The 20,339-nt window shown below is 34.4% G+C and overlaps 1 protein-coding gene across 11 annotated transcripts in view; it reads left to right on the top strand.

Moving 5' to 3' along the window:
- Window positions 1-20,339, top strand: part of DMD (dystrophin) — a 2,654,855-nt gene that overhangs the window by 2,042,585 nt on the left and 591,931 nt on the right. The gene's annotated exons all lie outside the window — the stretch shown is intronic.

Below are 20,339 nucleotides of genomic sequence, written 5' to 3'. Positions count from 1 at the left end.
AAAAAAAAAAAAAAAAAAAAAAAAAACAACTAGGATGAATGGAAGAACTATTCAGCACAGCAGGTTATAAACCAATTAAGATGATGATGCCCTGGATGGATATTTTCATGAACATCTCATATTAGCTATTTCAGCTTTGGTTTTTTTGATGTTTAAAGTGAAGAGAATAATGAAGAGGCTAAAAAGTTTGGACTGAGGGGAAAAAATCCTTTCATTAGGTTCCAAATAATAGTTAGTTTATTAAACAGCAAGACACAGAGATTTAGCAGAGAATAAATAAAAAGATTTTTTAAAAAACAACAAGATTAAAAGGTCAGTAATACCATTGGAACTGGCAGCATGGCAGGTTTGTATCAGATATCTTTTGTTTTCGAAAACAATTATACTGATTCTGTTCTGAACCTCTTGCTAATAATACCTGTCTCAAGAAAATTTAATATATTTTATCTGTGTATACAAATATAACTAAGGACAAAGCTCTTACCCAAACTGTATTCAAATGGAAAGAATCTATATAGGAATTTGCAGCTAACATATTAGTCAGTGTATGTAATCTCTGCTGCTTCATGGCACAACACTTTCTAATTTTCAGGAGCAATATAGCAACTGCTTTCCAGCCAAGAGAAAACCATAGGAGCATTCTTGTCATTGGAGCCAACATTAGTTCTGCCTACAGTGACTAACATAGATGTGTTTATTGCTAGCTGGAATTTTCCATTGGCACTAGTTACATGTAATAAGTTAGTGCTTTCAAATGGACCGTGGAATATAGGAAAACTAGAGTCTGATATAACCAAAGAGAATGTTGATAAACTCAGAGATCGTGAAGGAGAGGAGAGGAGTGGATTTTGTGGAAATGATGGAAAAGCAAAAAAGATGGCAGGATTTGGAAAAAAGAAAATCCAATTAGAGATTTAATTAGTAGGGGAGTGCCTCTTAATAATGAGGTTAAGAGTATGAGTTTAGAGTAGCTGGCTAGCTAATAGGTACAATATTCAAGTTCATTCATTTTCCAAAATTTTAATTTTTAGCTTATTTTTTGTGAATTTTAAGTGGAAATCTTCCACTTTTGTTACCTAACTTGGCTCCCTGATATTTTGCTCAAACTCTTACTTTCTTGTTCTCTGCTTCTGAGTCTTTGCTTCCACAGCGAGGTAGCTCATATTCCTTAAGTCTCCTGTCTTGTTTTGTTTTGTTTAACAGCTAAAATAAACTCTACAAGTGTATCTGTCATTTGCTTTATATCCAACCTCTTGTGACCTGTGTCCTAATCACTTTGCTAAAGTATCACTGACCACCCAAGAGGTTCACTTTGCTTCATCGAGGAACCACCTCTCATGCTTTATCTCCAGAGCTTCTTCCTTGAAAGTGAGAATAATATAACCTTTCCTCAATGTCTTATTTCAATTTCATGCATTTAATCTGCCTCTTCAGACCATTCCCAAGGCTTTGCCCTTGTTCTTTACACTCATGGCTTAAGTTATTCATCACTATATGAATGACAGCTCTCAAATTGACAGCTCTGGCCTCTCACCTATTTCATCTATTCCATATGGCAAACTGTCTATATTACTTTTCATCATGAGGGATAATTATAACTTCACATTCAACAAGAAAGTGTGGGTCCATGTTGATTTCCAACAGCAAACTTTATTTTTTAGAATGTGATAAAAAAGGATAAACTTTCTTATTTATTTATCTGCAAATAACTCAAAAGTCAAGCCAAAGAAGGCAAGCAAGTAATATTTCCCAACAAAGCAGCTTTAAGCGAAAAAAAAAAAAAAAAAATTCAGACATGACATACAGTCTATAATCCGGAAGAAGCACAGTGACCTGAAAAGAAATGGTCAGAGTTCATTAGTTTCATATTTTTCCTGTGAGAGAGAAAAGTATGATAGGGCCAGTGCTCCTAAGACCCCTTAAAAATTGTGAGGTTTTTATAACCCTATTCATTTCCCATCAAACACATTCATGAAGCACCTGCCATGTACCAGATAATGCATTCTAGGCAGAGAGAAGAACTTGGGCAAAGTCCTGTACATTTTATCTTCTAAATTTACTAATCTTTTCCTATCTTTCCATCTACCACCCACCATCAGGCTGTGCCTAGACTCCTATCCTAACATCTTACGCTGTTTTTCTGCATCTTTTTTGCCCTCCCCTCCAATCTATTCTCCAATTAGCAACATGACTAATCTTTTCAAGCCCAGATTAGATGGTGTCACTTCCCTGCTTTAAACCTTTCAGTGAATTCCCATTGCACTGAGGTTGAAGACCAAAATCTTTACCATAACTTACAAGGCCACTGGGAACTATGAAAATTTCCTTCTTTAGTTTTTCCTTTTAATCAGTGATGCATTCAATAAGTGGAGTCTATCTTAAAAGCATGGATTCCAAAGGCATGTGAATGCTCAACTGTGTAATTTACTTACAGAATGTTTATTACTCCTTTTTCAGCTTTGATTTTGTACACATGCTAACTCAATCTATATTATATAATAGACAGTTATATAATAGACTGTAAACAAAAGTTTGTGATGAATGCAGAGATAAAGGAACAAATAATTAATAAAGACAAATTAGTAGTGAATGATCAAATGGTTCATTATTTATTAAAGAACTTAGAAAAATATAGTCTTGCTTGAGACTAAGTTCTGGCAAAGTATGTGTGTCTTTTTGTTTAGGTTACAAAGCATTCATTTTATGTTTTAAAAGGATATTTATTTTGCTGCAAGTAGTATAGACATAATGCTATTCTATAGCTTGTTTTAAAGAAAATAACAATAATACCTTATGTTTGCTGACAGCTTAGCAGTTTACAAAACACTTTTCATATAGATTACCTCATTTTAAATTCCTCAATTTTTTCTTTTACTATGGGAATTCTGTTTCAGAAGAATTTCCTTTTAAAATTAAGGCAATTATACTATTCTCTTTCTATATTTCTTAGCCATATGTTTCACCAAGGTATTGTCTCTCTCCAGGTCTTTCGCCTCTGGATGTATAGTTATGATTTTTCCAGGAGGTAAATGAAAATAGTGGGAGCAATTGACAGAGTGTTTTTTGTTTCCCATAAACTGAAGCAGTGCATTTAAGGAGGTGCTGTACTATTTTAAGAGTTGCTATACTAATTTTTAAAGTTTCTTTACATATTTTATAGAACTTAAAGGTAAGCCATCAGTAAAAGTTAAAAATAAATTTACATATTTTGTATTAAACTATTTCATTACTTCAATGGGGATTATTAGAACAAGGAAAGAATTACTTTTATTTCCTCCGTATTTCATGTCACTTACTATAACATTCATGAGTTGCTGAAGTTTAAACAAACATATCTGAAAATGGAACCTAGGAAGGGTAACTCATATCTTTCATACTCTTTCCTTTTTGGTTTCTCTACCAATATTTTAATCTAAAATATATTTTGTTGTCACTGATCCTGTGTTTGTCTTAGTAATAGTACATATGTTAAATGAACCAGAATTGATTGATCTTTGTTTTTTATTCCTTTTTTTTTTTTTTTTTTTTTTTTTTTGCTTTTCTGGAGAAGCAGTTGAAGAAATTAGTTGAGGCCACACTTCATCATTCATTTCGTCATCTTCCCCTTAATACAAAAGCTCCATTTTCACTCTTCAAAACATGAGATCACATACTTTTCATAGCATTGACTAAATGTATGTGTTTGTTTTGTTTATAAATTGCATATTTGTGATAATTTTCATTTTACAGTTTAGGAAGGACACCTAAATAAGTATATAAGTTCTTGTTCATGACTTGAGAAACTGATGAAGAAGCAAGGAAGAGCACCTAAACAAGGCTTGGGTAGGGTGAAAGGGAATGATCAGGACAAAATTGATTAGTGGCAGTGACTTTCAAGCAGAGTGCCACAAACTGAAAAGGCAGAGAGCATTCTAGGCAGAGGGAAAGCATAGACACATGTGAGGTATATGTGAGATACATAGACAAATGGGAGGTGTGTGGTAACATTGCACATACTTAGGGCTCCTTCCTGTATAGCTGTAAAGCTGGAGTGTAGGCATCACAACAGGCAGTAGAAGCCAAGAAGCTAGAGAAGTAGACAGGGGCCATATTATAAAAGATCTTGCAAGGCAGGCAAACAGTTTTAACAGTATCCTGAAAGCAATTTTGGCTGGGTTTGGGGTGGGGGGCATGACATTAAGGAAATTTAATAGTGATAAAAGACTAAGATTTTCATCTTCAAAAGACTTCCCTGAAGGTGGGTGGATAATTTCATGTCAGGAGATCAAGACCATCCTGGTCAACTTGATGAAACCATCTCTACTAAAAATACAAAAAATTGGCCGGCATGGTGGCATGTAATTGTAATCCCAGCTACTCAGGAGGCTGAGGCAGAATAGCTTGAACACAGCAGACAAAGGTTGCAGTGAGTCGAGATGGTGCCACTGCACTTCAGCCTGGATGACAGAGTGAGACTCAAAAAAAAAAAAAAAAAAAAAAAAAAGACTTCTCTGACGAGTTTTAAAGAAGGATGGGGAGTGCAAAAGGTTAACATTACATCAGTGGTTCTCAACCCTGGCTGCACTTAGAATCAGTAGGGCATATTTTTTTAAAATGCCAATACTTGGACTCCACCCCAAACCAGTTAAATCAGAACCTTTGGAAATAGGGCCCAGACACTGGTAGTTTTTAAAGCAGCCCACTTGATTCAAATGCACAGACAAGGTTGTGTTCCACTGAACTAGAGAGAGCATCAGGAGGCTTTTAACTAAAGCAATCTAGGGAAGAGAGAGATTAATGGTACAGAGGCCAGAAGAGCTATTAAGTGGGGAATTACTCGGCAGCTTCTTGGTTAAAGCATAAGGAATAAAGAAGAATGAAGGATAATTTGTATGGTTCTCCTTCAGTGACTAAGTAGAGGAACAGATGCATATCAGTGATTAGGGGAGAGGAAGAATCAGGATGATGGAATCCAGTTTGGATATGTTGGCTATTTCATAGAGATTTAGTATGTGTTTGGTTCTGTGGATACAGAGTTCAAGAGACAATTCTTAGCTTAAAACACAGATTTTACTCTGATTATTTTAGAGATAGTTAATGAAGCAATATACATACATGAATTCATCAGAGGGAATAAAAGTGAACACAAAAAGATCAAAAGGAGAACCCTAGGGAACAGCAACATTTAAGGAATGGGCCTAAGAGACTGAGGAGTGGCCAAATAGGTAGAATAAAATCCAAGAAGGAATCTTGCCATATTAATCAAAATAGAAGATTCCAAACAGAGTTCATCAATTGGCAAGTACTGAAAGGATGTCTGAAAACATAAAGACTTTAGACTCTCCAATACTGTAGCAACTTTAAGGTCACTGCTATCATCTACAAAAGTAACTTCAGTGGCAGAAGCCAAAATGTAATGGTTAAGAATGATATGTGAGATGTGGATGTGGAAATAGTGGGTGTAGACTATTGCTTCTCAAAATTTAATAACCTGAAAAATCATATTCTGAAGTGCAGATTTTGATTCATTAGCTCTAGAGTGGAGCCTGATATTCTCCATTTCTAACAAGTTCTCAGGTGATGCTGATGCTGATGCTGCTTAAACACAAACCATCCTTTAAGTAGCACTGGTATAAACCATTCTCCCAAGAAGACGGAAGACATAGGGTTTCCATCAGGAGGTGGAAGTGGGGTGTAGGACCAAAGGAAATACTCTTTTGCCTTTTGTTTGGTTGGTTTTGTTTGGTTGGTTTTGTTTGTTTTCTTTTTAAAATACACATGGTTCTAGACGGAGATTGAAGACATAGGAGGGGTAAAAAAAAAATGGAATCATTTCTCATAGAAGATGGAAGAGACTGTAACATTGAGTGTAAGGAGGGAATTAGGCATGGGTAGGAGGGACACCTAAATCTGAAGAGAAGGAGGTAAGAAAGAATCGAAATATAGAAAAGTTCTATCGGTAGATGTATGGAATGTATGGAATTTTGCTTTTCAGCCATATTTTCTGTGTAAGAAATTGTTTTTTGTTTATTTTTATTTCTTAACTTGAATAGCTGGATGGTGGAGAATGCTTGTAAGAGCAAGAGTGACACCACTTTGTTTTATCGGAATTAATTTCTATTTTCTGCACTTGCCAAGTAAAAGTTTGAGTGGCAAGATATTGAGATGAAAATCAATGTGTGCAAAGGGAGAAAAAAATGCTTCTTTATTCTACATGATTTTAAAAATATTTATATTCCAACAAATGTGTAAAATTTGATGTGCAAATTTACAGTGATGAATGAGTTGTATTGTGTGCATTGCGTGCTGGTGACATGGTAATAAATCTGTGGTGCTAGAATTGTAATGGTCCCCTTAAGGTTCACTTTAGTGAACACTTGCTGAACACTTTTGAGTTGTTAGTACCTTATTTGCTACATTTGGCACTTAATTAGTTAATGACTGGGATGCTGGACCAATGGATCATACAATGATATGTTAGGTCTATATCATACCTAGATGGTTTCTTTTCTGTGACTTGTAAGTGACCTAAGATAATAAACTGAAATATTTTTACGTAGGTATATATCAAGCTTTTCTTCTAACTTCAGGCTTTCATCTTAACCAATAATTTCCAACACCCCCAAAAGGGAAGCCATTTAAAAAAAAAATTGATTCACTGGGCCAGATGTGCTGGCTCATGCCTGTAATCCCAGAGCTTTGGGAGGCTGACACAGGTAGATCACGAGGTCAGGCATTCGAGACCAGCCTGGCCAACATAGTGAAACCCCACCTCTACTAAAAATACAAAACATTAGCCAGGTGTGGTGGTGGGTGCCTGTATCCCAGCTACTTGAGAGGCTGAGGCAGGAGAATCACTTGAACATGGGAGATGGAGGTTGCAATGAGCCAAGATCACACCAATGCACTCTAGCCAGGGCAACAGTGAGAGACTCCATCTCAAAAAAGAAATGATTCATTTTACTGATCAAATAGTATGACTTTTCAACATTCATCTATTTAATTAATAAAACAACTTACATATTTAATTATGACTGGATGTTGATACTTTTTCATAATCTATTACCCTCCAACTAGTGGTAAAAACCCAATATCCTCCTTTCACCTAACTCATCTTTCAGTATGGGAAGGAATACATAGATGTTTTATTACCAAAACAGGAGAATGAGCTTTCTTTCAAAGGTTAACTCATTTTGTCTATTACAATATTCAGCATGCTTTTAAGAAGGTGATCTGGTCTTTGACACACTGTTAATTAGAAAATTAAGAGTCCTGCCTGAATTCCATTTCCAACTCCTCTCCATACACATTGTGACTTTGAGCAGGACATTTTGCCATTTCCACTCCTGTAAGTTCTGTTTAGTATCTTTAAACTTCCATATTTTACAGATGGTGTCTTTTTCTTCACTGGAAAGAGGTGTTAGTGAGTCAGACAACTGCTTAAATAATATGCTGCTTTGTGTTTGCTGTGAGAGAATTTTTTTTTCTTTTTTTTTGATACAGAGTCTCACTCTATCGGGAGTGCAGTGGTGTGATCTCAGCTCACTGCAACCTCTGCTGCCCAGGTTCAAGCGCTTCTCCTGCCTCACCCTCCCAAGTAACTGGGATTACAGGTGCCTGCCACTCCGCCTGGCTAATTTTTGTATTTTTCATAGAGATGGGGTTTCACAATCTTGGTCAGACTAGCCTTGAACTCCTGACCTTATGATCCACCCACCTCAGCCTCTCAAAGTGCTGGACTGACAGGTGTGAGCCACTGCACTGGCCAAGGGAATATTTTATCTAACATTCTATTTTAATAATTTGAAATACACAGAACTCTGAAAGAATTGTACAGTGAATGCTCATGAATCCACTCTCTAGATTTTATTGTATCACTTCATTCCTTTTTCTACCTGCCAACCCCTATTATTTTCTGATGCTCTTCAAAGTAAGTTGGTGACATTGGTTCCCTTTACCCCTAAGTTCTTCAGCATGCATGTCATTAACCAGAGCTCAATATCTGTTCACATTTCTTTCATTTATTTGTTGTAAAATTTGTTTAGACTAGAATGTGTAAATATCATGGGAATTATGCAATGAGTTTTGATGAATGGGTGTACCTGTGTGACACATGCCTCTCTTAAGATTAAAAAAAAAAAAAAAAAAAAAAAAAAAAAAAAAAAAAAAATCGTCTTGGCCCAGAAAGGAAGGAACATTTTTTAGGTTGTCTTGAGTTTCTTTTAACTGACATTTAGCACGACTGAATATATGACCATAAGAATGCCAAGTTGAAATATACCAAAGGTCCACCCAGGGGAACAGTATGACTCGTGATATATTATTTGTTCATCTAGGCACTGGGCTGGGTGAGTTCTTCATAAAAACCTTATAAGATAAGCTTTCAACTCTGACAGAAGCATCAAGAAATGTATTTCACAAACCGTTAGAGCTGTAAACATCCCCAGGGATCATCCAATCTATCCCCCTTTGCTTCATGACTCAGGATTTAAGAAGTCCCAGAAAAGTCCAACAATGTTACAAAAGTACATGATTGCCTATTTACGCCCCTATCATTGAGAGCTGCTCGGGGTTAGATACTTTTCTCAGTGCCTTGTGTACATTATTCCCTTTCATCTTTCTAGATTATTCATCTTCTTGTTATTATTATCCCCATACAATAGAGGAGTAAGTAAACTGAGTGTGAAAATAGCACTAAACTATTGATCTTTTCCATGTTCCAAACTAACCTTAAATGGTAAGCTAATATTATAAAATTTTTACATTTAGTCATTTGTTCTGGGTCTGTCTTCCATGAATTTAACCAAAATACTTTGCTGTTGCTGCATTCTAGCTTTTTGGGATTTAGATAAAAAACAACTTGGTCTTCATAGTGGCCAGGATTTATTCATGTGCCAATAACTCCCCTCTCTTTTAGCTTTTTGATCTGTTACACTTTACTCTCTATTTGTACAACAACCTCATTCTTCCTCTGCAATATCTAAGTTAAACAAATATCCATTCATACTAGCTACGTGCTTAACATATTTGTTTCTTCCTCTTAGTGGGTTCTATTGAAACTTCTTTTGCAAAGCTTAACTATAGGTAGGTCTTCCACAGAAACTTGTTTAAATGCTTTGTGGAAGTAGAAGGGACATATCTTAATATTCCTTAAATTTTTGTTATTATTTGGACTGTCCTCAGTTCCTTATATGTCTTTGTATGTCAAACACTTTGTTATGCTTACATTACTCTAGGTATAGTTGTATCCTAGCTTTGTACAAGGTCACAATAATGGTAGTTTCCTTGTTTTGAGTTTCATTCTTAATCATGCCTAACATTTTTTTTTTTTTTATGATTTTAGCCGCAGAGAACAGTCTACTGTTATTTCTACCTTTTTCCTGATCCCAACAAAAGATTTACCTGCAATCTAAGCCTTTAAGCTTGGTATTTTCTTTTTTTTTTTTTTTTTTTTGGAGATGGAGTTTCACTCTTGTCACCCAGGCTGGAGTGCAATGGCGAGATCTCAGCTCACCGCAACCTCCGCCTCCTGGGTTCAAGCAATTCTCCTGCCTCAGCCTCCTGAGCAGCTGGGATTACAGGCACACACCACCATGCCCAGCTAATTTTTTGTATTTTTAGTAGAGACGGGGTTTCACCATGTTGACCAGGATGGTCTTGATCTCTCGACCTCGTGATCCACCCACCTCGGCCTCCCAAAGTGCTGGGATTACAGGCGTGAGCCACCGCGCCCGGCCTAAGCTTGGTATTTTCTACCTGAAACTCTGGTGTACTCTGTGGGATCAATGAGATCCACAGTGTGTACTACCTAGCATATCTTGAATGTTCGTTGATAACTATAATTCATTTAGTCTTGTCTATATGGAGAAGCAATAGCACCTTGCTTTAGTAGGATCCTTTATGCTGTTATTCATTATTGAATTTTATCTTCACAATAATTCTGTGGTTCTTCAGTTGTCGTTATTTCAGTTTGGGAGCTGAGAAAATGGAGATCGTGGCAAATCAACTTTTCCCATTTAAATTAGCAATTTCTTCACAAATCCAAGGTTATAACCCACAACTAACTGCTAATCAAAGTTGCTTTCTAAAAATCAGTTACATAAACTTCTGATTCTCATGCTATACAGTCAGTGCTGAAATTGCAACAGAACTATTCTTTGCTCTGCAGCAATGTATATTCAAAAGGTAATCATTTCTTTTGTATAAATAACATTCCTCCCTAAGAGAGATGTTTTGGGAATTTGTATCAGTCAAGAATGTATATCGAAAATTAAACATAGCTAGCTAAAAAACATGAAGTGAAAGATTGGTTACTCTTCAATCAACTGAACTATTTCTTTCTCTGCAATATTGTGGTTCTTGACATGATTGCCGAGTTTCCAATTTGACACTTCTAGAGGTTCATAAATCAGGACACATGCTGGGTCTCAGTCTGTCATCCTGAGTCTTAGCATTGGTTATTTATTTCCGTTTATTACACAATATCTATTTACTGCACAAATCACTCAAGAAGCTTTCCACGATGGACCTCTGTGAGGAAAAAAAAAAACTGTACATTTGAGTAGCTTTTCAATTACAAATATGCAGATTGTCTGGGTTTATGTGCATATATTTTATTATTATTTCACTTTTGTATGTCAGATGAATTTGGTATAAATGTAAATCTAACAATATGGGCTCTAGTGGCCAAATACATTGCCATAGTATACTTCTGGTATATCCATCTCCTGGGTGAAGTGTCTCAAGTGTGTTAAAATTCTATAGTATAAACTGATGCTCAATTATGTGCAATTACCAGGTCTGTATGATGTCTTTCTACCACAATGATTCACTTTTAAGATGACAGCTTCACTTTGATGATCTTCAGATCTTATGTTTGCCTTCATTTTTTGACAAAATGAAACACATGTAAAACTTCTAAAATTTTCTTTTGTATATGTTTCTTCAGGGTTTATTCTTGGGACTACTATAACAATCAATTGTATTGCTTTGTTTCTTTTATTAAATAGTTAAATAGCTGCTTGATTAGTCTGTATTTGCTGATGTGTATTTGTGAATCTAGTCCAGTTCAGTGTCCAATAAGAATTTCTGAAATATTCTTTGTCACATGAGTGTACGGTCAAAATCATATTGTGTTTGTAGCAAAAAATGATTTTATCTTTTATTATTCATAGCAGCCAAAATGACACATATTTCAGAGGTGACACCCTTTTTAACAAAGCGGAATTGCTCAAAGTTGTATGTAGAGTACGTCTCACAAGTCAAATTTCCTATTTAATAAATGGTGCTGGGAGAAATGGCTAGCCATATGAAGAAGAGTGAATTTTCATAAACCAAATGCAACTATGTAAATAGCATCCAAATCAAGAAACGTAATACAATATAGCCAGAAACTCAGGATCCCCCTTCATGTCTCTTCTAGTAATAAACATCCTAGAAGGGTGACTACTATCCTTACTTCGAAATTTTCTATTGCTTTTTCCTGTTTTTGTGTGTTATATAAATGGATTCGAACAGTCAAATCTACTCTGTAGCTATATATTTTTTCCTCAACAATATGTGTGTGAGATTCATCCATATTATTGTATGTGGTTGTAGATTGTTCATTCCTCTTACTGAATAATATTCTATTGATACCACAGTATATTTATGCATGTTGATATAGATGAGAATTTGGGTAGTTTCCAACATGAGGCAACTGCTATCAATAGTTCTGCTATCCATAGTCATGGTACCAACAGTCTAGTACATGGCTTTTGGTAAATATATTAATAACTATACATTTCTGTTGGATATACACCTGGGAGTGGAATTACAACTCAAATAATATTCATTTTTAAAATTTTATTTCATTTTAATTGACAAATAACTATATATTTATGGGATACAATATGATGTTTCAGTTCATATACATATAAAATACATTGTGGAATGATCAAATCAGGCTAATTAGCATATCTATCACTTCAAATATTTATCATTTTTGTGGTGAGAATATTTAAAATCCTCCTTTTTAGCTATTTTGAAATATACAATATGTAATTATTAGCTATAGATCCTAGGCTGTGCAAAAGAACACCAGAACTTATTCCTCCTGTCTAAATGGAATTTTGCACCCATTGATAAACATCTCTCATTTTTCCATCCACCCACCACTGCAGCCTTTGGTAACCACCAGAATTTAACTCTCTATTTCTTTGAGTTCCACTTTTTTAGATTCCACATACAAATGAGATTATATGATATTTGTCTCTCTGTGCCCAGTTTATTTCACTTAACCTAATGTCCTCCAGTTTCATCCATGTTATTCCAAATGACAGAATTTCCTGGAGTTTTAAAATGATTTTTTTTTAATTTTTAATTTTTGGGGGTACATAGTAGGTGTATATATTTATGGAGTACATGAGTTGTTTTGATATAGGCATTCAATGTGAAAGAAGCACATCATGGAGAATGGTGTATCCATCCCCTCAAGCATTTATCCTTTGTGCTACGAACAATGTAATGGTACTTTCAGTTATTTTTTAAATGTACGATTAAATTATTATTGACTATAGTCCCCCCAGTTGCACTATCAAATACTAGGTCTTATTCATTCTAACAAATTTTTGTACCCATTAACAATCCCTACCTGCCCCCTACCCCCGCAGTACCCTTTTTAGCCTCTTATTCTCTGTCTCCATGAGTTCGATAGTTTTAATTTTTAGATCCCATAAATAAGTGAGAAATGAAATGATTGTCGTCCTGTGACTGGCTTATTTCGTTTAATATAATGACCTCCAGTACTATCCAAGATGTTGCAAAGGACGGGATCTAATTCTTTTTCATGGCTGCATAGTGCTTCATTGTTTATATGATCCACATATTCTTTACTCATTCATTTGTTGATGGACAGTTAGCTTGCTTCCAAATCTTGCCTGTTGTGAACAGTGCTACAATAGTATGAGAGATCAGATATCTCTTCAATATACTGCCTTCCTTTCTTTTGCATATGTACCTGGAAGTGGGATTTCTGGAAAATGTGATCATTGTATTTTTAATTATTTTGAGGAACATCCATACTGTTTTTATGGGGGCCATACTAATTTACAATGCTACCAATAGTGGGTAAGGTCTCCTTAATATCCATATCCTTATCAACACTTGTTTTCTTTCACTTTGTTGATGATAGCCAATCCAAAAGGTGTGAGGTGATATTTCATTGTGATTTTAATTTGCATTTTTTGATTATTAGCGATATTAAGTATTTTACATATATATAAAATACTCAAGATATATATGTATGTATGTATATGTGTGTGTGTGTGTGTATGTGTGTATATATATATATATATATATATATATATATATATATATATATACTGGCTGGCTGTCTTCTCTTGATAAATGTCTATTCATATTCTTTGCCCATTTTTTAATTAGGGTTATTTGTTTTCTCAAGTAGCTTGAGTTCCTTGTATAATTTGAATATTAGCACTTTATCTAGTGTGTGATTTGCAAATACCTCCTCCCAGTCCATGAGTTGTCTCTTTATTCTATTAATTGTTCCTTTTGCTGTGTGAAGCTTTTTAGTTTGACACAATCCCGTTTATCTATTTTTACTTCGATTAACTGTTTTTGGGGTAATATGCAAGAAACCACTGTCCACCCCAGTGTCATGGAGATATTCTCCTATGTTTTTGTAGTTTTTTTTGTTTCAGGCCTTACATTTAAAGCTTTAATCCATCTTTAGTTGATTCTTGTATAAGGAGTGAGAAAAGGGTCCAGTTTCATTCTACTATATGTGAACATTCAGTTTTCTCAATACCATTTTTGGAAAGTCTGTTCTTTCCTTATTGTGTATTCTTGTTACCTTTGTTGAAAATCAATTGATCAAAGGTGTGTAGGTTTATTTTAGTACTGTCTGTCTTATTCTGTTAGTCTGTTTTTATGTACTTGCCATGCTGTTTTGATTATTATAGCTTTTGTAATACAGTTTGAAATCCAGTAGTGTGATACCTCCAGCTTTATACTGTACTAAAAAGTAAAGACAGCTTTGGCTCTTCAGGATCTTTTGTGGTTCCTTGCAAATTTTAGAATGTTTTTTAATTCTATAAAAAATGAGATGCAAATTTTGTTAGGTATTGTGTTGAACCTTTAGATAGCCTTATGTAGTATGAACATTTTAACAAAATTGTTCTAATTATGAACATAGAAATCTTTCCATTTACTTGTGTCATCTTCCATTTCTTTCATCAGTGTTTTGTAGTTTCAACATACAGATATTTCATTTTCTTGGTTAATTTCACTCCAGAGTATTTTTTGATGCTAGTATAAGTGAGATTATTTCCTTAATTTCTATTTCAGACAGTTTATTGTTATTGTACAAATAATAAAAATTGTTATTGCTACTGATTTTTTAACTTTATTTTGTATTCTGCAACTTTACTAAATTTGTGTATGAGTTCTAACAGTTTTCAGTAGAGTCTTTAGGATTTTCTCTATAAGATTATATCATCAACAAGAAGGGACAATTTTACTTTATCCTTTACCTTTTGATTGCCTTTTATTTATTTCTCTTGCCTAATTGCTCTGGCTAGGACTCCCAGTACTAAGTTAAACAAGAGTGGCGAAAGTGGGCATCTTTGTCTTGCTCCTGATCTTAGAGAAAAAGCCTTCAACATTTTACTATTGTGCACAATGTTAGCTGTGGGCTTCTCATTTATAGCTTTTATTCTTTTGTATAACATTTCTTCTATACCTAATTTGTTAATAGTTTTTTTTTTTTTTTTTTTTATCAGGAAAGGATGTTGAATTCTGTCAAATTTTTCTTTCTGTATTTATTAAAATGATCATATGGTTTTTGTTCTTCATTCTGTTCACATGTTGAATCACATTTATTAATTCACATATATTGAAACAATCTTATATTCCACGGATAAATCTCTCTTGGTCATGGTGAATAATCCTTCTAATAAGTTGTTAAATATGGTTTACTAGTATTTCATTGAGAATTTTTGCATCTAAGTTCATCAGTGATTTTGGCCTGTAGTTTACTTTCCTTGTAGTGTCTTTGGCTTTGGACTCAGGTTATCGCTGGCCTTGTAAAATAAATTTGGAAGAATCCCTTCCTCCTTAGTTTTCCAAAAGAGTTTGAGAAAGATTTGTATAAGGTCTTATTTAAATATTTGTGGAATTCTCCCGTGAAGCCATCTGGTCTTCAGCTTTCCTTTGATGTGAGAACTTTTAAATACTGATGCAATCTCAGCTGTTATTGGTCTTTTCAGATTTCCAATTTTCATTATTCACTGTAGGTAGACTATGTATTTCTGAGAATTCATCCGTTTCTCTTAGGATGTTTGATTTGTTGGTATGTAATTGTTCATAGTAGTCTCTTATGATCCTTTGTATTTCTGTGTTATCAGTTGTAATGTCTTCACTTTCATTTCTGATTTTATTTATTTGAGCCTGTTCTCTTCATTCTTAGTCTAGCTAAGGATTTATCAATTTTGTTTAGCTTTTCAAAAAAACAACTCTTAGTTTTATTGATTTTTTTCCTATTGCTTTTCCAGTCTCTATTTCATTTATTTCTGCTCTGATCTTTGTTATTTTCTTTCTTCTGCTAACTTTGGGCTTAATTCATACTTTTTTCTAGTTCCCTGAGGTACAATGTTAGGTGTTTTACTTGAGATATTTCTTCTTTTTTGATGTGGAAATTTATTGATATAAACTTCCCTCTTAACACTGCTTTTGCTACACCCAGAAGTTTTGCTATGTTGTGTTTTCATTTCTGTTTGTCTCAAGATTTATTAAAAAATTTCCTGTTAAATTTTTTCTTTTGACACAATAGTCGTTTAGGAGCATATTGTTTAGTTTCCACATATTTCTTAATTTTATATGATTTCCCATGTTATTGATTTCTTATTTTATACTGTGGTCAGAAATGGTACATTATATGATTTTGGTTTTCTTAAATTTGTTGAGACTTGTTTGTGGCCTAACATATAGATCTATCCTGGAGAATGTTAAATGTGTACTTCAGAAGAATCTGTGTTTTCTTGCTATTCAGGGCAGAATGTTCTGTATATGTCTGTTAGGTCTATTTACTCTAAAGTGTCACTCAAGTCCAGCGTTTTCTTATAAATTTTTCTGTCTGTTGCTTAAAGTGGAATATTGAAATTGCCTACTATTATGTTGTAGGCTATGTTTCACTTCAGATCTCTTAATGTTTGCTTTATGTATTTAGGTGCTCTGATTTGGGATGCATATATACTTCTCTTTACTATGTCTTGAAGAAATAAACTTTATCAATATATAATGACCTTCTTTGTCTCTTTTAAGAGTTTTTAACCTAAAGACTATTTTGTCTAAAATAAGTATAACTACTTTTGCTCTCTTTTTGTTCTCATGTACATGGTATATCTCTTTTCATTCCTTTACTTTCAGTCTATTCATGTCCTTTTAGGTGAAATGAGCCACTTGTAGGCAGCACATATTTGGGTCTTGTTTTTCTATTGTTGTCGTTAATCCATTCAACTACTCTATGCCTTTTGATTGGAAAATTTAATCTATTTACATTCAAAGTGATGATGGATGAGTAAGGACTTACTAATGTCATTTTGTCAATTGTTTCCTGGTTATCTTATAGATTCTTTGTTCGTTTCTTCCTCTATTGCTTTCTTCCTTTGTGTTTTTGTGGCTTTGTGTAGTAGTATGCTGTGGGTCTTTTGTTTTTATCATTTGTGTATGTATTATAAGCTTTTGCTTTGTGGACACTCTGAGGCTTATATAAAACATTTTGTAAGCTGATAACAACTTAACTAATTGTTAGTGCATATTCTACACTTTTAATTGTTTATGCATATTCTACACTTTTATTCTCCCTCTTCCCACATTTTATGTTTCTAGCGTCACAACTTACTTTTTAAATATAATTTGCATCACTTAACAAAAGATTGCAGTTTTTTATAGTTTTGTCTTTAATTTTTACACTATAATTTACCCATTGTCATTACATTATGAGAATGTTTTTGATTTGCCATTGTACTTACTTATACCAGTGAGTTTTATATTCACAAGTTTTCATGTTGCTAATTAGCATCCTCTTCCTTCAGCAGGAAAAACTCCCTTTAGTAATTCTTGTGAGGCAGATCTAGTCATAATGAACTCTCTTAACTTTTGTTTGTCTGGGAAAACTTTTACCACCAACTTCATTGTTGAGGGACAGACTTGATAGGTATCATATTCTTGGATGGCAATTAGTTTTTGTATGTTAATGTTAGATTTTATTAAAATCATATTACAACATCCAGAAAAAAGTAAACAAAATAGATATTCCTCTAATTTAATTAAAGTCATGCTGATAAATGTCATATAACTGACATCAGCCAGTTGCCCAAATGAATTACACAAAATAACATGGCCTTAAAACTATCTCTTATAATTATAACTTTTTGTAATACTCCTTATAGTTAATGAATTGTCTAGCTTTGAAAATCTTATGTACTCACAGAATTTTTTGACACTCTAATATATTTTAATTTATGGAGTTTATATAAGGCATAGATATTCTACTAGTAAATATGACATTAAAGATGTTTTATACAAACAAATGTGGTTGATGCAAAGGCATTACATAAGAAATAAAGAAAATCCAGAGGATGTTTATTTGCCTGGAATAGACATCATGAGCAAAAGAGTAAGAGGAAAATAAGAAAGGAAATGTGAACGACTTGAGTCCATTTTTAAATTATGTTAACTTGAAATGCAACAAAGAAATAGTGGTTGCTTAAGAAGAAAGACTGAAGATGCTGGGCAAAGGTTTACTTTAGAAATTGCATTTTTATGTCATTATAAAGAGAAAGTGGGTATAATGGAAATAATCTACATGTACAGGTCATTTGACAGACATTTACAGAAGGTATTCCAAAGGCCAAACACTAGTTTGTGCATTAAGGATGTTTTTATGGTTTTTACTTTTTTAAATTTTATTTTCTAGCTTCTTTCACTTTGCCAGAAAAGGATTTTTTTAAATGGACAAAATACTAACTTAGGCTAGCTTCTTTCAGAAGCAGATATTTAAACAATGATTAATGGTGAAAGTTGTTTGTAATGTGATTCCAGGAAGTACCAGTAGGAGAGAGGGACAATGAGATAAAAATGAAAGAAGCCAATAATTAAGCCAGCTATGAAACAAATTATTGCTTTAAGCCACTGTGGTTCAATCCTGAAGAAGAAGCTCTGGGAGATAGTTAAAAAAAAAAAAAAATGCCTCAAAGTTGTCATTTACAAGAGGGTAAGGGCAAGGAAACAGGAGGGGTAACTATTCTAAGTCTTAGCCATCATTCTCAAAATACTGCCTGGTATATTAACTTTCCAGCACTTCTGGCCAATGCACTTAGCAAGCTGAGGAAAATCCCTCAGGTTTACAATAGGGCAAATGCTTGTACCAGGACACTGCTGACATACACTTGAATGATGCATGCTAACGGCATATGGATGGGCACTAACAGCATCTTCTACAGATTCTGTCCTTCCCTTTGAGGCAAGGACATTATCTGGAGTCGGAAATAGAATGTAAAATGTAAAAATGTAAATCATAGTAGTACACAGTAAAAGTTTTAAAACATTAACAAAGTGTTATATTTGTTTGAGTGGGTGTTCAGTTATCAAAGATCTATATAAAAGGGGAAAAGAATAGAATATATTTTAAACCATGGATGTAACCAGTCAAGGCCACCCTATATGTGAATTTCCTGGGATAATTTTGTCCCCAGATGTCTCTTTTTTTGAGTGTCAATTTCATTTATATATTCATAAAATTAAAAAACAGAAAAGAGGTAAACGTATGGTAGCAAAAATGCCTTCCTACCCACAAGCCTCACAGAATAATGTTGTCTAAATGCCATGACATTTTTGGTAAGTTTTGGTTCTATGGGCCTTGGAAGATTTTTTATTTAGGAACTCCTCCAATGTGATACAAGCATTACGTTTATTTATCTAAATACCCTAGTTAAAGCTACTTTAAGCAGGATCAAAGTCCTCTTTTTAAACTTTTATATTTGAAAGCTATCCCCATGTACAATTTCTGTGATTCTTGCACAATTCCTTGAAGACCTTTGTTTGCATCAAAAGAGTTTGTCCCTCTCTATAAGTTAGAACTTTTACATTGTAGTAACAGAAAATCCACTTCAAAGTTGCTTAGACTTACTTAGAAGAAATGTATTTATCAGTGTCGTTAAACAGTTGAGACGTAGGCGAGGCTTGATTCAGGAATTAAATAGTATGACCAGATTCCAGTTTTCCTTCTCCATCGCATGGCTCTGCTACCTAGTATTTTTTCCATTTAATTCCTCTTAATTGCTCTAAGATGGATGTCAGGATACTACAGAACTACATTCTATCTCATTCATCTTAAACAAGGAGCAGGTATTGTTAAAAGAAGTTGGCCAGGTGTGGTGGCTCTTGCCTGTAACCCCAGCACATTGGGAGGCCAACGCAGGTGGATCACATGATGTCAAAAGTTCGAGACCAGCCTGACCAACATGGTGAAACTCTGTCTCTATTAAAAATACAAAAAAATTAGCCAGGCTTGGTGGAGCATGCCTGTAATTCCTGCTACTCGGGAGATTGAGACAGGAGAATCGCTTGAACCTGGGAGGTAGAGGTTGTGGTGAGCCGATATCAAACCACTGAACTCCAGCCTGGGCAATAATAGCAAAACTCCATCTCAAAAAGAAGAAAAAAAGAAGAAGTTTCTAAGAAGTTTCTAGTACACCTATCATCCCTTGGGTCCATTCAGAAGAATACCCTTAGAAAAGGTTTTGAGAGCAAGTGATTTATTTGGGAGATAAGTAAGTCTGTAGAAGAGTGGAGAAATGAGACAGGTAAAGCAAGTGAGCAGCCAGTAAAGGTTGGTGCATTATCAAGCCAGCTGGTATTGTGAGCTATTGGAGCTTTATCCCTAGGGAAACCTTGGAACCCTTATAAAATCCATGCCTCAGAGTTATCTCCCCTACTGTCAAGGGAACTAGAGTATTAATATCCAAATTCCTACAATTAGTCACTATTTATAGGCTGCTTCTGGGGTCTGGAGGGGAGGCATTAATTGCCTGGTATGTCTGGCCTGCCACATGGATGGCAAAGCAAACTCTTGTGGCAACAGAAAGCCTTCAGGCAATGAAATGCCAATCCTGGCACTGGGAAATCAGACTGATGGCTGCTGAAATGTCAAGGATAAGGGGATTTGGATATTCTTCTGTAGTACTTTTCTAAAAGATCATTCATAATTGGTTCTAGGGGTCAAGAATAGAGTTAAAATTTTACATTTATGTTGATGTTCTATATCACCTTCAGGAAAATAATTTAATGGAAACTATTTG

Source organism: Saimiri boliviensis, chromosome X, assembly GCF_048565385.1.
Source record: "Saimiri boliviensis isolate mSaiBol1 chromosome X, mSaiBol1.pri, whole genome shotgun sequence".
NCBI classification, from domain to species: Eukaryota; Metazoa; Chordata; class Mammalia; order Primates; family Cebidae; genus Saimiri; species Saimiri boliviensis.
This window is presented reverse-complemented; position numbering and strand designations above follow the sequence as displayed.